We start from the raw sequence: 9423 nt of genomic DNA, 5'->3' as shown, positions 1-9423 counted from the left end.
CTGAGATTCCATCTTATACTCTTCAGAATGCAAAGATCAAAAACTCAAGTGAAAAAAAAAACTCAAGTGATGGCATATGCTAGAGAGGATGTGGAGAAAGGGGAACACTCCTTCATTGCCTGTAGGAGTGTAAACTTGTACAATCACTTTGCAAACCAATCTGGCACTTTCTCAGAAAACTAGGAATAGGGCTACCTCAAGATCCAACTATTCCACTTCTTGGAATATATCCAAAAAATGTTCCACCACACAAGAAGGACATATGCATAACCATGTTCATAGCAGCCTTATTCATAATAGCCAGAACCTGGAAACAACCTAGATGTCCCTTAGTCAAAGAATGGATAAAGAAACTGTGGTACATTTACACTACGGAACACTACTCAGCTATTAAAAACAAGGAAATCTTGAAATTTACAGACAAATGGATAGAACTGGAAATGACCATCCTGAGTGAGTTAACCCAGACCCAGAAAGATACACATGGTATATACTCACCCAACAGGTATATACTAGCCCAACAGGGATGTCCCCTGAAATTCTCCACTTAGTAGGAGATTGGGATAGATGCTGGGACTTCCTATCAGGACTTCAGATGAGAGAGGTATGGGAGAATGGGGAAATAGAAGGATCCAGAGGGTCCTAGAAACCTACAAGAGGACCATCAAGGCTGGCAGATCTGGACCCAGGGAAGGTCTGCTCAAACTAGATTGAATGTAAAATGTCTGTTCCTCATAGGCTCATATGTTTCAACACTTGTTCCCACCTAGGGATGAGAGCTCCACCTGGTGACAGTGGGTCACCAGGATAGGACTTGAAGGTTTTACCCACTGGTCTGCTTTTGGATCCAAGATGTGAAGAGAGGAGTGGATAGTTCATAGTCCCACCTCCATGGACTGCTCTTGCCATCATGCCTGCTCCACCATGACCAACTGAAACCCTCTGGACCTGTGAGCCAAGATAAATCTTTCCATGACCAAGTAGCCTTGGCCAAGTATGGTTACAGCTATGAGGAAAACGGTAATACACAATTTCAATCCATTCTTAGATTTGTCAATAGATTCGCAACCATTTTAGTGATCAGGAGGGACTCTTGATAAAGGACTCTAACACTGAAACTCATACTGTTAGCTTCCTCAAAGGACTGATAACTTTTTTTTTTTAACTAACGGCCTTTTACTAGGGAACTGAGTATTGGGAAAGAATAAGTCATTGGACCTTTGAGAAACTGATGGACCTTGGTCACTGGTTCTACACTGAGGCTTGGTCACACATTGTTAAAATAAGAGCTTCTTGTGTCAGGAGATGAATAGAATTTAAGCTTGAGTTCATTTAGCAGTGGGCCTAGTAGTTTTAGTAATATCCTCTGGCTATGTCCCTCTCTTCAGAATGTATTATTGGACTAGATACATGTAATAGCAGCACACAGAAACCTTGCATTGGTTTGTGACCTCTGGAGGGAGGGCATGGGAAAGCCCAAACTGAATTCACTAGAACTAACTCTTCCTTGGAAATAAAGTCAAAGCAACACATTCCTGGAGGAACTTCAGAGATGAGTGCCAGCGTGGAGGGTTTTCAAGGGCCAGGATTCTCACCATATATCTTTTCAGCTTGCCTGCTTTTAAAATGTAGATAGGTATGCCTATATATTTGGGAAGGAACAGGTTACTGTTTCAGCCAGAAGATTTAATAATATTATAGAAACCCATAAAGAATGAATTAGGGGACAGTAAGGCCCACGGAACTTCTTGGGTGGAAGGAAAGGTTAATTTCTGTTAGTTGCCTTCTGACATGTGCATGCGTGTCATGGCATGCAATCTGTGTAAAGAAGGATTGAACTAGGGATGGTAAAATGGCTTTGTAGGTAACAGCACATGTTTTGAAAGCAAGAGGACTGAAATTCAAGCTTCTAGCACTCAAGAAAATAGTTGGACATGGCCATATGTGTCTCCAAGCCCAGTGTTTTGGCATGGAGGCAGGCAAGTCCTTGGGAGCTCACTGTCCAGAAAGCCTAGCTGAAGTGACAAGCTTCAGGTTCCATGAAAGCCTCTGACTTAAAGCTGAGAGAGATAACAGACGACATCTGACTCTTTCGTTCTTTCCTACCAGCACTCAGGCACACCCATGTATATATAACCCCTCCCACCAAACGCACAAAAACACTTGAGTTATATAAGATTGCATTTGGATGCCTGACTAGCTTTGGATTCTGATGAAGAACATCAAAATGCACAAGTTAAATATAGAAAGTTCCAGCACAGCTTTAGCTTTAGCAGTTCCAATTATTCAAAGGGTTCATGGAATTATTAATTTAGAAGGATGAATTATTTGGTAAAAATTATGTAAAGCATTCTCAAATCTGTCACATGTAGCAACTCTGCAGTCTGAGAAATTGTTATTGGCATTTGCAAACATGGCAGAAATTTAAGAAACTGTCGCCAAACTATTTGCTTGTTTGAATGCCAGGGTTTCCTTCCCAACATCACATGCCCTGCCCTGCTGCCAGCACTTATCAAAATACGCCCACAGTTGTCACAGAGACAATTGTTCTGAAGGTTACTGCTTTATTCTCATAGTCCTTAAAAATTCCTTGTATTGGTACTTCCTGGAGACTTATTTGAATAATATAAATAAAGTATGGTCTGGTGGTTAGGTCCTAAATCTTGGATTGGGGTTCATATCCAGCAATACAATGAAATGAGATTGGAAATGAATGGATTGCGACAGGTTTCTTTGTGTAGCCCTGGCTGTCCTGGAACTTCCTCTGTAGACCACACTGGCCTTGAACACACAGAGATTTGCCTGCTGCCTCCTGAAAGCTGATATGAAAGGTGTAAGCCACCATGCCTGGCTTAGGTTTCAGTCTCTCTATGTCTTCTTAATATTTGGACTTTCTTTTTTCTAGATAGGGTTTCTCTATGTAGCCTTGGTTATCCTGGATTCACTCTGTAGGCCAGGCTGGCCTTGAACTCACAGAGATCTGCCTGCTTCTGCCTCCCAAGTGCTGGGATTAAAGGCGTGCACCACCATGCCCAGCCTAACATTTGGACTTTTAATAGGACAGCTATTACTGTGCAAAGTGAAACAACAAGAGAAAGTCTAAATCAAGCCTCAGAGAGAAAGACTCTAGACAAAAGCACCAAGCAAGTCCAGCTGGGTGTATTTATTCTAGTCAGAATGTGTAACTGTGTGGTGCAAAACGTAGCAGGAGAATTTAGAGATAGCATACAACCCTTTGAACCAGAGACTGTGGCTAAGTTTGCAGGTTTTGTGATAACCTCCGTGGGTCCATGACAGCCTGACTTCTAAAACTCCATTTCATATGAAACAGGGCCGGTGAAGGACTGGAAAAGTATGATCTGGGACCTCAACTTCAAACTCAAAGATGCAGCAAGTATAGATCTTCTCCACAAGGCTAATATTCACAACTCTCTGAAATAAACACATCTCTACTTTGTTTTGTATGTTTAGTGGCTTCAATGGTGACCTTGGCATTCTTATAATGATGAATAAGTTCATTTTCTCTTGAGCATGCACTTCCACACACATTTTCAGAAGAAATAGACAGACATGCAGACAGACAGACAGACAGGTGCTTACTGCAGCAAAACTTTCTATCTCAAATATACTATGAAAGCGAGCGAGCACGCGCGCGCACACACACACACACACACACACACACACACACACACACACGGGGGTGGGGAGAGAATATGATTTAATAAACAACAGTTATTTTATTGCAGGGCTAAGAATTGGAGAGCTAGGATGTGGCCTAAAATTTTATACCTCACTTTTTGTACTTTTATACAGTACATTTTATGAGTCTGGTTTTGATTGGCTTTTGGGTGACTATGACTCTGTTATAGGAATGGATCAGGGTCGTGAGGAAACCTGTTGGAATTTCTAGGCTCTTGTGTCCCAGTATAAAGAATTGGGCCAGGAACTCAGGCACAATAGTGGGAAAAGAGATGGTTTTATTTTGCAATTTTGAATGTTTAAATATATTTATATCATTTTACCTCCTCTCTCCTCTCCCTACTCCCAGCCATGCCCCACCTTTGGCTCCCTCTCAAATTCATAACCTCTTTTTCTTTCATTATTATTGTTGCATATATGCAACCATATAAACAAATACACATGCACAGAGGAACAATATAAACAAAAGCCTGCTGGGTCCCTTTAGTATTGCTTGTATGTATACGTTTTTAAGGCCTGGTATTAGATAGCCAATTAGGGAGCATATTCCAGGGGAAGACTATTTTCCTTAGAGAGACAGTTTTTTAAAAGAGCGTTTCCAAGGTTGGAGGTGAACTGGAGAACTGGGAAAGGTTAGAAGCTCAAAGGCCCTGACCCAGGAAGGAGTCTTCACTTCTTATGCATCATTCAATTGTGCCCAACTTCTGCATTTGGAGATTTTAGGCTTTTCTTACCGATTTTCTATCACTTATACGTTGTTGTGGGGGAGGGGTTTCCAGTCTTCCAGAAAACTGGCTTCTTTTGTAGATATATGTCGTGTCTCCCTTTCTACCCTAATCTCCTTCCACAAAATTTCATGATGGGGCAAGAGTGGAGAGCAGGAAAATTCTAGTTAAGGGTCTAGGATCAAAGAAAGGTAGGTCAAGGATTTAAAACAACAAGAAAATGAAAGGGAAATTATGAATAAGAATAAAAAGGATTCTTTAGGACTCATGATTCAGTTTATTGACACAGAAAAGGGCTTTCTAAATAGGACCCCAGTAGCACTAAGGACAATTGACAAGTGGTGCCTCATGAAACTAAGATAAAGGCGTTCAGAGGAATGTCTTACACACAAACACAAACACACACACACACACACACACACACAAACAAACACACAAACACGAAAAAGAAGGAAAAGAAATACTAACCTACTCTTACTCTATTCTTCAGGACCCACGTACTTCCATCCTAAAACTCTATGTAAGCTGTATTCTGATTGGTCTGATAGGCTTTCTCAGTAGGATTGGCGTTCTCATCCCAAGGGAACATATTTGTCTCTTTCCTTCAAAGAAAATTCCTATGAACAAATGTTTGACAAAGTAGTACATCTTTGAAATCCTAAACAAATGGGAGTGGGAATTCTTGTGATGTTTTCCCCAAACTATGAAGTAAAAGATTTTTGCCTCTGTGGCTGTCCCAGGCTGGGATAATTCTGAATGGTTTAAGGACCACATGCCGCATGCTTCAGGAGTACTGGCATTTTTGGCATGCTCTAGTGTTTCCAAGAAACCCAGATGCCACACTAGCATTCTGGATGACCTTGAGCCAAATACCAGTCCGTTTATGATTCATTTTCTCTGGCTACTAACTGAGGGGGAGGAGTGGAATGAAAGATCGGCATCGCCTCTTCAACTTGTGTTTTTATCTGTAATTTTCAGCACTTATTGAATCAGCAGAATTAAAGAAAAAATTATTTATATTAAAGAATGAAGGTTCGGTGGTCCGTGCTGCTGCTGGAGGCTGTGTCGATGTCTGTGGTCCCTGCAACCACCAGACACTATGCGGAAGTCCACCATCAAAGCGTTGGGTACCACCAGCTGCCTTGGGCAAGGAAGCTTTTTTTGCAGGGATAGTGATGACTGCAGACTCATAAGTGAGAATGAGAGATGTAGAAGGCTTTTGTAACAACCACCTCAGGAAAAGAAACATCCCAGAGAGGAAGCTATTGAAGAAAGTTCTTAAAAATTGTGTTAATGATGATGAAGTGTAGCTCTTCACAGTTGATAGCTTCTGGCAGGAGAAGGGCGAGGCGCAAGGAAGGACTCGGTTTTCTCTCTCTTTCTTTCTCTCTTTCTTTCTTTCTTTCTGTTTCTTGTTTCTTTTTTTTTTTTTCTTTTTTCTACTTTTGGTTTTTCTGTGTAGACCTGGCTGTCCTGGACTTCCTTTGTAGACCAGTATGGCCTTGAGTTCACCCAGATCTGCCTGCCTCTGCCTGCAGTGTGCTGTGACTAAAAGGTGTGGACCACCATGCCCGGCTGACTCAATTTTCTTTAAGGGGCTGGCCACTGGGGGTTTGGTCATACTCCAATCCAATGAGCATATGGGAAACATACATTTGACTTGGTAGGTTTTTTTGTTTGTTTGCTTGTGTTTTTTGTTTTTGTTTTTTGTTTTGAAGGGCAGGGTACAAGGGTGGGAGGGATAGGAAGCAAGTATGATCAGGATGCATTGTATGAAATCCCCAAATAATTTATAAAAATATTATATTGGGGAAAATAACAAAATCTAGGGAACAACCTTAACAACACACATACATGTGTATGTGTGTATATATATATATAAAATAAAACTGAAAAATATTATCTACAAGAGATGCTATGCCTTGATGGTGTATACCCTTGATTTCCTCTTTAATGTTAAGAAAGAACTGGTTAGATTTTCTTACAGCCTAAGAAAAAACAGGGATGTTGAAAAACAGGAACAATAGTATAAGGAGTCAGTTGTATTGCACATCTTTGTTTTTTTTTATCTTCTTGTAGTGCTGGAATCAAACCTGGAGCCATGTGCACGACTACTCAGCTGTATTCCCTGGCTTTGTGTACATCTTTACATTCAACTGCCTTTTATCTTCCAGAGACATCCGGTGCACACAGGCAGGTTCAAAGCCAAGTCAGTTCACAAAAGACTTGATAAATAATGATAGTACAGGAACTGTACCACTTAACTTCATGGGGTCACGCACCATCATTTAAAAAAACATTGCTTTTTATCCTTTGTTATTTCACAGCAGTGTGCACCACTGAAATCAGGTGGAAATAGAGCCTGGATAAAAAAAATTGATAGAGGTGTGTGAGGGGAGCATGTAAAATTCATTATCAACTGCTCCTTAAATTACTTGAAATGCAGCTTATTTCATGTGCTCACGAACTTCCAATTACAAGTACCTTGGTTGGTCCTCAGCCCTCTAATGAATCCTAAATCACATTGCTTTGTGCATTTTGAGGCTACATCCCCCAGTTCTCAGGAGCAGCTCCCAGTAAACACTGAACATGGAAGGAATGCTGAGGTAAGCTAGCTCCTGGGAGACCAAGCTGCCCTTTTGGTGGGCTTTGCCTCAAGGTATGTGTCCCATGGTGGTTTTGACAAACTTTTTTAAGACTTCCTGGATGGTCAAGAATGTGCCTAGTTGATTTCCTCCCTCTAAACTTCACATGTAGCCAGCCTTACCTGGCTGCTTGCTCTTTTCCTTCTCTGCCTGTCCTGCTTAGTTTTTGGTCAACTTGACACAAGCTTGGGTTTCCTAGAAGAGGGACTCTCAGTTGAGGAAATGCTTCCACTGGCTGGCCTGTAGGTAAGTCAATGGGCAACTTTCTTGATGGATGTTAGAGAGCTCAGCCCATTTCCAGTGGTACCATTGCTGGGCAAGCTATATAAGAAAAGCAAACTGAGCAATCCAGGGGCAAACAAGCCAGAAAACATCACTCCTCCATGACTTCTTCTTCAGTACCTGCCTTCAGATTCCTGCTTTGGGTTCCTGCCTCAACTTCCTTTAGTGATGGAGTGTGGCCTGAGAGTTGCAAGAGGAAATAAACCATTTCCTCCCAAAGCTGCTTCTGGTCATCTTTTACTATAGTAATAGAAAGCTTAACTAAGACATAGGCATTTCCCCTGATTAAAATCCTGGCATGCTGAACCCTGAATGTGACATGAGAGGATGTGAGACTCATTACTGAACATGATTTGGTAAGGTACAGGAGTGCACCGTGGAAGCCCTCACAAAAGTAGGGCTCTCTACTTGTCCAGGGAACGCTGATTGGGGATATATTTGGACCCCACAGCCATCAGAAATGAATAGCTTCTAATGAACCATGTCTTCAAATTCATCTGCAGTAAACTTGGTGAAGCCTTGCTTCTCTGAGATGTGGATCTTGTGGCAGCCAGGAAACTTGAACTTGGCTCTACACAGAACCTCAGTCACACTTATTCTGTAGCTTAGTGTGGACGCACATGATTGTGAAAGTAGCTTTTATTCATGTGATGTAATTATCATCTCAGAGGCTTACTGCCTCTGTCTTCTAACTTACACCTAGTCTTGGAAACTTCTAGCCTCCATACAATCTAATCTAGACCTAGAATGCTTTCAGCCTCTGAGACTTACTGTTAAATCCACTCACTATTTTTTACTTATTTTTAAGCTCAGCTGGCAGGTTCAACTCAGCTGTTGTGGCTCAAACTCCTTTCCAAGCTGACTTATTCAATTTTGCTTCTCTCTGAATTGCTCTGCTTGGCCTTGAACTAAATCCAGTCCTCTGTGCTAATCTTCTGGCGGCTTCTCTGTCTCTGGTTAATTCTATCTTCACCTGAGTTTAGCTTGTTCTCTGTCTGCAACCTGCCTCTCAACTACTGTCCTGGCAAAAATGGCTTCCTCTCTCCCTCACTCTCTGTGCTGCTCCCTTAAGTAGCTTCCCTTTCTACTCTGTTCTCAAGAGAGTTGGGCGTATCCTATTGAGAAATCTTTCTCTGAGTTGTTGTTTTTTTTTCTGCCACTCAATTAGACATCATTTTAAAACATGAGTGCTTCTTTCTACAAACTAACTTTATCTTCATTACTTGGAATTAAAGGTGTGTACCTAAGCTTTTCTTTACCTGAATATTGCTCTATGCCAGGCTGGCCTTGAACTCAGAGATCTGCTTGCCTCTGCCTCCTGGGATTAATAAAGGTATGTGCCAGCACCACCCACATGTTTGTATTCCAGCCGGATCACACAGCCTAGCAGGTCTTTGGATGTAATCTCTTGCCAGAGAAGCCATGTTCTGAATGAAAATTCCTCTACACATGATGACCTGGCTAATGTAAATCTTGACCACTAGAGCTTTCCAAAGGCATCACACATACTTGTATGGAGCCTAGATTGAGGACAGCATTGAGTCTGAAACTTGAACAACTGTCAGAAAATTGTCTCCAAGGCCCCTTAGGGCAACCCATCTAGGCAACAGGCTGCATACCCTACCAAGGAAGCTTGTTTGCAACCATTGCACACCAGGTCCCCATGGGGAAAGGACTGGTATATATGCCTTAATTCCTTATCATAATTCTTTTTGTTACTAACATTCTTTCATAATGAGCTCTGCTTTTGTGTCTGTTCCTCAGAGGACCCCAGTAACACACTAATTAAAACCACAGTGTTAGTAGAGAGTTGGGTATGTGGGGGGGGGGGGCGGAAGGAACCAGCAAGTCTAGCCAGGAGGGAGAGGGGAACAATTGGAAATGTTTAATGACATGAAACTACCGTAATGAAACCTAGTACTTTGTGTTGCTAAATTTAAAAACTGATGAAGAGCAGGGGAGAAATTGTCCTAAATTTGGGCATTAAGTACCTCACTCAGGGCAGAGGCAGGAAGATATCTGAGTTCAAGGCCAGCCTGATCTTGAGAGCTAGCTCCATGCTATCCAGGGTT

At 41.8% G+C, this 9423-nt stretch overlaps 1 pseudogene; it reads right to left on the bottom strand.

Moving 5' to 3' along the window:
* Positions 1-8918: 8918 nt before the first annotated feature.
* LOC127193539 (uncharacterized) lies at positions 8919-9041 on the bottom strand (annotated as a pseudogene).
* Between the last annotated feature and the right edge of the window lie 382 nt (positions 9042-9423).

Source organism: Acomys russatus, chromosome 8 (assembly GCF_903995435.1).
Source record: "Acomys russatus chromosome 8, mAcoRus1.1, whole genome shotgun sequence".
Classification (NCBI taxonomy): Eukaryota; Metazoa; Chordata; class Mammalia; order Rodentia; family Muridae; genus Acomys; species Acomys russatus.
The sequence above is the reverse complement of the archived record's forward strand: the minus strand, read 5'-3'. Positions and strand labels throughout refer to the sequence as shown.